The 7,349-nt window shown below is 39.4% G+C and overlaps 1 protein-coding gene and 1 pseudogene across 5 annotated transcripts in view; both read left to right on the top strand.

Annotated features, from left to right (window-relative positions):
- The window catches only part of Gstcd (glutathione S-transferase C-terminal domain containing), a 109,862-nt gene that overhangs the window by 47,243 nt on the left and 55,270 nt on the right, over positions 1 to 7,349 (top strand). The gene's annotated exons all lie outside the window — the stretch shown is intronic.
- On the top strand, positions 6,342 to 7,347 carry LOC109118600 (annotated as a pseudogene).

Genomic DNA, 7,349 nt, shown 5'->3' with positions numbered 1-7,349 from the left:
TGTGTCTTGTGTCTTTGAGTAGAATTTTCCTTCCATTTTTTTTTTTTTTCTGGTGTTCTCTTCAGGAATGCTGGTTATCCATGGTTGATTTTTCATTATCTCTTTACCACATTCTTCATATCTTTTTTCTTTGTTTTTTTTTCTTTCTCCTTTTCATTCAGGTGGTTTTCTCAAGGTTTTTCTGCAGTAGGAATTCCACTTCTTAACGTTTATGAGGTGTTTGTTTACTGTATCTTTGGAAGCTGTAGGAAGCCTCAGCTCCGCAGAAGTTGTCATATGTCTGGGACTGTGGGTTGTGTCTGTGAGCCCAGGGCATCTCTGGTCTCTTCAGGTATTTAGGCAAGGACTAGCCTCTCTCCCAGGGAGTGGACATGAAGGCTAAGTGACCTACAGTAAGGAAGATGAAAGTTTGCCTAGGGCTGTGCTGTGCTGCTACTTGCTTCTTACAGTAGCACTATCAAATAGTATTGTCATTTACATTTTACAGATGAGAAGGTTTGGTACCTACAAAAGATTACAGAGGTAACAAATGCCTGAACCAGATGTAAAATACCTGAACCTTTGTTCCAACTATAATACCATTTTATCCCAAAGAGTGACACAAATGTCCCCCCAGAAAAGCTCCTATTTTATCTTTCAGTCATAATTTATTTTTTCTTCTTGTTCGCATTATTCTAAAATTTCTGGCCTCCAGGTCTACAAGGACCTGGCTGGCCTTCAGGTCTACAAGGACAAAATTGAAAATAGAGAATGTGAGAATAAACATCGAAAGCAGCAAGAAGTTTCTTTCCTATGGCCCCAGAGTAAGAAGAGGAAGACCATAAAAAGCAGGCTAAATTTACTACTTCTAATAAAAATTAGAATATATATATATCTCTCTCTATAATATCTGAAGGCATTATAATACTATATTACATGTAACAGACATGTTAAATACAATTTGGAGTCATTAAAGAAAGATTACATTATATTTGTTTTTCCAAGAAAGCTAATAACTGACTAAAGAAAGTTCAACGATGATGAATGTAACTGTACTATATACCTAAAAGGTACCTATAAACTCAATTAAAAAAGAAAGTTCAAAATTATTTTTTAAATTTTAAGTTAGTTTTAATGGTTAGGTTCAATGTTGATCTTGTAGGGAATTTGATTCGGTTCTCCTCTAATTCGGTTTGGGACCAGAATCCTGAGAAGAATTAAGTTTGTTGACCCAAGGTACCACTGTTTAGGTCTCTAGAAAGATTTAGTAAGAAACTTTCCAAAAATATCAGGTAGATGAATCATTATTGATATTATAAAAAATAAGACATAAAAATAGGCTATAGGGCTGGGAATTCAGCTCAGTGGTTCTGCCGCCAGCCTGGCAAGCGCAAGGTCCTGAGTTCGATTCCTGGTATCAAAATAAATAAAATAAAAATAGGCTACATCAGGATGTTCATTTAAAAATAATATTTACTCATCTAAAGAAATATATTAGAGTTTTAAGTAATAGTACACATATGATTTTTTTACAAGAGAGTTAATTTGAAGGAGAAGTCTAATACCCAAATTTTGATATGCTCTCAGAAACCTGCCATCTAAAATTTATGGTGCTTTAGGGTGGCAAAGAACAAAATTCCAGTGACCAAATGTTGCCTTGGGTTCTAGAGAGAACGCCACGTAATTCGGAGGACTTCTGTGTCGTGCATACAGTGTTGAGCCCTGAAGGCATCTGAAGAGTTTGCAGGGGCATTTTTGTCCCCTGGTAATCATGACTGAGCATCTACACACTGAAACGTTATTCTATGATATGGTATTAATGTTATTCCTCCTTTATATGTGGCTACAAGTTTATGTCTATTTTTATTTATATTACATAGGTAGTCAGTCTAGATTATTTTTGCATTGCATTTCAGCATAATTAAGAATAACATTACAAAATGTTCATTATAAAGGGGATATTAGAATGGGTAGGGCTGACAATGAAACAGATCCACCCATGAGATACGAACTTTTTTGAAGGATTCGCATCAAACCAGAAATCCCTAAGGAAAGCTACATAAAGATTTAGGAAGTGTTGTGTATTTCCCTATTGTGTTTACATTTTGATTGTATTATAACATATAATTAACCATCCAAAGCAGACTGACATCCATAATTAGGAAGAAAAATCTATTAACTCTCATATGACATGAATAAGATTCTCCTTCCCTTTGGTTAAAACTAAAGTGCATACATTTTGAAAGATTTTCAAACATTTTTCACTGAGAATTTCATTCTATACACAGTTATTAATTTCACCTTCACTTTGGGAAAGAAATAGAATATTGGATTCTGGGAACTTTTTTCTCTTTTTAAAACAGGTGATTTGGAAACGGTACAGTCTAATGCCTTGTATCAGGGTCCTGCTTTATATGCAAAATGCTTACTTTTCCTGGAAACTAATCCCCTTCAAAGCTAAAACTCCAGTCAAACAATGTACCTTTCTCAGTGCTGAGTAAAAATGGGTCAGGCCGGGATTAAAAGACTGGCGCTGCTTGAAAGTGAAGCAGTGAAAGGTGCCATCAGTTGCTGGTTAGCTGAGACGGTGCCTCTGCCTGCTCTCCTGTGCTTCCCAGCATGTGAGCCTGTCTTGTTCCTGTCTGTGTGAAACAGTGTTTCCCCCGCAGTGCTTTCCCTCCCCACTGTTGGAAGTGTTTAGTATCAGCTTTGTTTGCATTCTGCTTCACCTGTATATTTACTCCATGAAGAAACAGGCGGATCTGTACCATCTTTACAAGCGCAGCTTCTGCACGAGTCCCTCCATGTGCTTCTTGGCTTCAGTGTGTGATGGAAAGCACTCTGCCTTTAATAGCTTTTTATCAGGCTTCAGGTTTACCAAAGTACTTGATGCCATAAATACACTGAAAGTCTACCGGATACAAGGAAGCAGAGAGTGGATATAGAGTTGGATAAGGTTAATTATAAGGTCAGTCTTATTGAGAATCCTTTAAAAGACCAGTTTGGATAACTTCAGAACAGATGTAATGCCCACCCACTCACGGAAGTAACTGTGCTACTGTGGGAAAGTATCTAAAGTTTTTGAGCTTTTATTCATGTGGAGAGTGGAGATTAAACACACACGCTGATGTAGTTTTACACAGGTAGCTTTCTGTCTAGAAGATAAGGTATACAAAGTACCTAGCATAGTTCTACCATGTGGGAGGATTCCGATAATGGTTTCTGTTCTAGTCTTAGCACTATTTTTATATTTGGCCAATTAAACATGTTTATTTTCTCCATGGGATTTTCCAAATCTCAACCTATGAATTGTAAGAGAAACTCATCTCTTTTTTCTGTAAAACCACAAGAGGTGGCTAGATGAGTTCTAGAGATTCTTCCATCCATATGATTAAATAGATGTTTGTGTAAGGAAGTGAGCCCTGATTCTGTCAATCCTTATGCAGTGTTTTCTGTATCGGTTCAGTACATACAACAATTTCATATCATCTCTTCCTTGTTTCAAATCTTAATTCACAGCAAGAAAACAGGAGCAGTTAGGGAGAGTTTCTACATATACTACCAGCAATCACCAGCCTCCTCCTTCAGTCACTGTGCACTAAATCTCGTCCCCTCCTGACCTCATTAGTTTTTCTTTTCCTCTTCTCTTCATTCATGCCCAGCAAAAAATGCTAAAGTACTTTCTACTTTTAAAATCCTTCGTGCCCCATTTACCCGATGCTTAACACCCCATTTACTAAGTCCCCATTAACACAAAGTCTTTGAAGTCTGCACTTTCATCTTTCTCTTCCCGTCCTTTTTCAAAGAATTACAAAGCCATTTTTAAAAGTTGCAAAATTAGTACAGCGAATACTCGTGTAGCTTTCATATGGATTCATCAACTTTTACTATTTAATCTCACCTTCTCTCTTTGTCTGCTACACATTTTCCTGAGCCATCTGAGAGTTCTCTGCAGAAAGAGCAACATTTCACCCCAAAATACTTCAGCATGTGTTCCCTAAGAACAGTGCATTTTCTGGTATAACCGCAGCCTGATTTCTCTCTTGCAGCAGATCTAACATTAACACAGTGCTATTGTTGGGCACGCTGCCCACAGTCAAGTTCTCCCAGCTGTCAGCACCCTCACTGTCTTTCAACAGCAGTAGCCAAGCCAGGATTATGTTCCTTTTGGTTGTCATGTATCTTAAGTCTCCTTTATCTGGACCTTGTCTTTTAAATTTTTGTAACAGTAACATTTTGAAAAGAATGGATGTGAGTTGCTTTATACAATGTTCTCAATTTGGATTTATGTATTTTCCTTATGAAATGAAGGGTAAACTATTGACAGGTCTACAGTAGAATGACTTCAACCTTTTGGCCAGCGTACTGTGCACCCGGTGTGATACCCTTGAACGTTCCACATGGGTAACCCATGATTCCGGTGTGAGGCACGATTTATGAAGTTTGATTACTTCTTTAGGATTGCATCTGTCAGATTTCTTTATTGAAAAAATTATAATTTCCTTTTGAAATACTTAATAACCTCTGGAAGCTACTTGGAAACTTTCTTGTTCCCTAGTAGTTTTTCAACAGTGTTTAATCACTCTTTGATGATTCTTACCCAAGTTGTATATTACAGCGGTCATTGTAAAATGATGGTGGTTCTGTTTCTTTTGGGCCTTGTACATTTACTACCTTTCCTTCTTTTCTTGACCCACTTGTACTCAGACTTCTGCACTATCCCTCTAACAATGATTTCCACTTACTAATCACAAACAAGTCTTGCTTCTTTGTGTGTGTGTGTGTGTGTGTGTGTGTGTGTGTGTATCAGCTGTACTTGACCAAATTGGTAATTCCCTTCTTTAATTATTGTTATTGATTTGCCTCTGAGGAGCCAATAGAATGACTCCTTATCAGTTTTCATTCCAAGTTCTTCAGATTCTAAACCTCTTAAAGTTGAAAAACCTTGGGGTTAAAGATTCTTACTTCTACTACAGCAGAGTGATGGTAGTTTGTTTCTTTTTGGGGGGGTTACCAGGGATTGAGCTGGGGTCCGTGTGCTTGTGAGGCAGGCAGTGGAACCACTGAGCTAAATCCCTGGCCCAGTTTGTTTCTTTTCATTACCTGTGCCCAAAGCCATGGAAAGAATCCATGAATTTTCTCTTGCTTTTACCCTGTATATCTAAGCCATCAGCAAATTGTATCAGCTTTATGTTTAAAATAGATCAAACCAAATCTTCTTACTCCCTCCTTTGCTCCACCCTTGGACTCATCGACTGTTATGTCTGGCCTTGACTGTTGAACTGGCATCCTGCATCTACTTTTGCTTGCCCATAAATCTTTTTTTAAATGTTCATCAAATAACATCTCAAAAAGCATCCAATTCAACCAGAATGCTGAAGCCCTGCCTACTGGAGTCCCGCATTCTTCTTTGTCTTCTGTTCTGCCAGTTTCCCACTCACTCCCTGTACTGTACCTGTTACTCCTTTTGCCCCCCTCCCCCAGTAATCCCTGGCTGCATTCAAATCTCAGATGTCACCTTCCTTATCAGATCCGCCTTTCTAAAATGTCTTCTCTTTTTTACTCTTTGTCTCTCTTTAATCTTCCTTCCTGACCTGGTTGGTGTGTTTTGTGTGTGTCATCTCTGCCCCCAGTGCTGGCCAACAGCAGGTGTTGCCACTTAACCAATTCCTAGACGGTGCCTTACTTAGTGTTTATTGAATTAATGATTGGAATTCCTCTTACTCTTCTGTTAATGCTTGCAAGAAATGAGGTTGTTTTTTTTTTCTCATTTACAATGAAAATCTTAATTTTTTAACTGCTTTCACCTCAAAAAATTGCTTAAAATTTTTCATACTATAGTTTAGCAGAGATATTGTGCTTTTGTGGGTTGTAAAAATTAATGGGTTATTTATACTTTCCCTTCTTACTACTAATCCAATATATTTCTCTATTTGGATATGATTCCTTAAAAGGCAACCAAAATTCTCATATACTGATACACTGTTATTTATTTTATTGTAAATGAAAGCATACTTTTTTTTTACTAAATTGTTCATTTATGAATTTTAAAGGGCATCCTTGTGACAGTATTTATTTTATTGTCTGACATAATCTTTGGGATGTCTGATTGGCTAAAGAAGGGAGAAAGCTCTGGCTTCTTTGTATAACTTAAAAGTAAAAAGCCAGTCACATGTTTATAAGATTAAACTAATGGAAGCTGTTGGAAAATTCCGACTAACCACCATTTTCCTGCTGTTTTGCATCCTATTTGGATTCTGAGCATATCATAGAAGTGGGGTTTAAGTAATGGGAGGAAATATGTAAGACCTCAAATCTGGTTTCAGCAGTTCTTGGAATTTACTAGTATATGTATCCCTGTTTTAAGGACTTTTCCCCATGCCTGTTCTCTGGGCACACGGGGTGTGGGGGTTACTGGACCTGCCTCCCTAACAGCAGATGGTCGATTTTAGGAAAGATAATAAGGTGTTTGGGTTGCACCCCTTATTAGATAGGCATACTTGTGAAATATTAAGTATCATCTCCTGGGCACACTGCCCGCCAGCCTCAGGGCCCCAGTACACACATCCCCTGCACCTCGGCTGCGCTCTCGAGTCGCCTGTGCAGCCGAGGTATCTGGCCTGGTCCACACCACCAGGGCCAGCGCGCTTGGACGAGCAGTACCTGCCCGAGCTGGTGGCAGAGACGGACTCGCTGGACCCCTTCTCCATGCATGCCCTGCGCTTGGTGAACCAAGAAATAGGAAAGCTTCAAAATACAGAAGGCAAGGGTGGAGAAAAGTACATTGAAGTGGTGATTAGTAACACGCAGCTGGGACGAAGTGTTAATTCCTGTGAAACAATTTGCTAGGTTCAACTTTGTGGGGAAACTTTTGGGTCCACGTGGCTCTTCTCTGAAGCGTTTACAAAAAGAAACATTGACAAAAATGTCCGTCCTTGGAAAAGGTTCCACCAGAGACAAAGCTAAGGAAGAAGAGTTGAGGAAAAGTGGAGAAGCTAAATACTCCCGCCTCAATGACGATCCCACGTCCTGGTCGAAGTGTTCGCACCACCCGCAGAAGCTGATGTCCGCAAGGGACACGCTTTGGACGAAATCACGAAGTTTCTCCTCCCTGACTGTAATGATGAGATCAGGCAAGCGCAGCCGCAGAAATTAACACATTTGAGTGGTGGATCAGAAAATGCAGATGTTCTAGTAGTATGAGGGAAACTCACCTGCGTCCAAGAGTTGTGCCAGCCCCAGCAGTGATAACCAGGGGAAGCGGAGTAGTGACAGTCCGGCCAGTTGGAGTTGGGGTTCCAGAGGGACACCGACAACCAGGGAGTCCTTTCTGCCCGAGGGCCGGTGAGCCGGGGAAGAGGCCTTCTCAC

The sequence above is a fragment of the Fukomys damarensis genome, unplaced genomic scaffold, assembly GCF_012274545.1.
Source record: "Fukomys damarensis isolate Sample0158 unplaced genomic scaffold, DMR_v1.0_HiC HiC_scaffold_25, whole genome shotgun sequence".
Taxonomy (NCBI): domain Eukaryota; kingdom Metazoa; phylum Chordata; class Mammalia; order Rodentia; family Bathyergidae; genus Fukomys; species Fukomys damarensis.
This window is presented reverse-complemented; position numbering and strand designations above follow the sequence as displayed.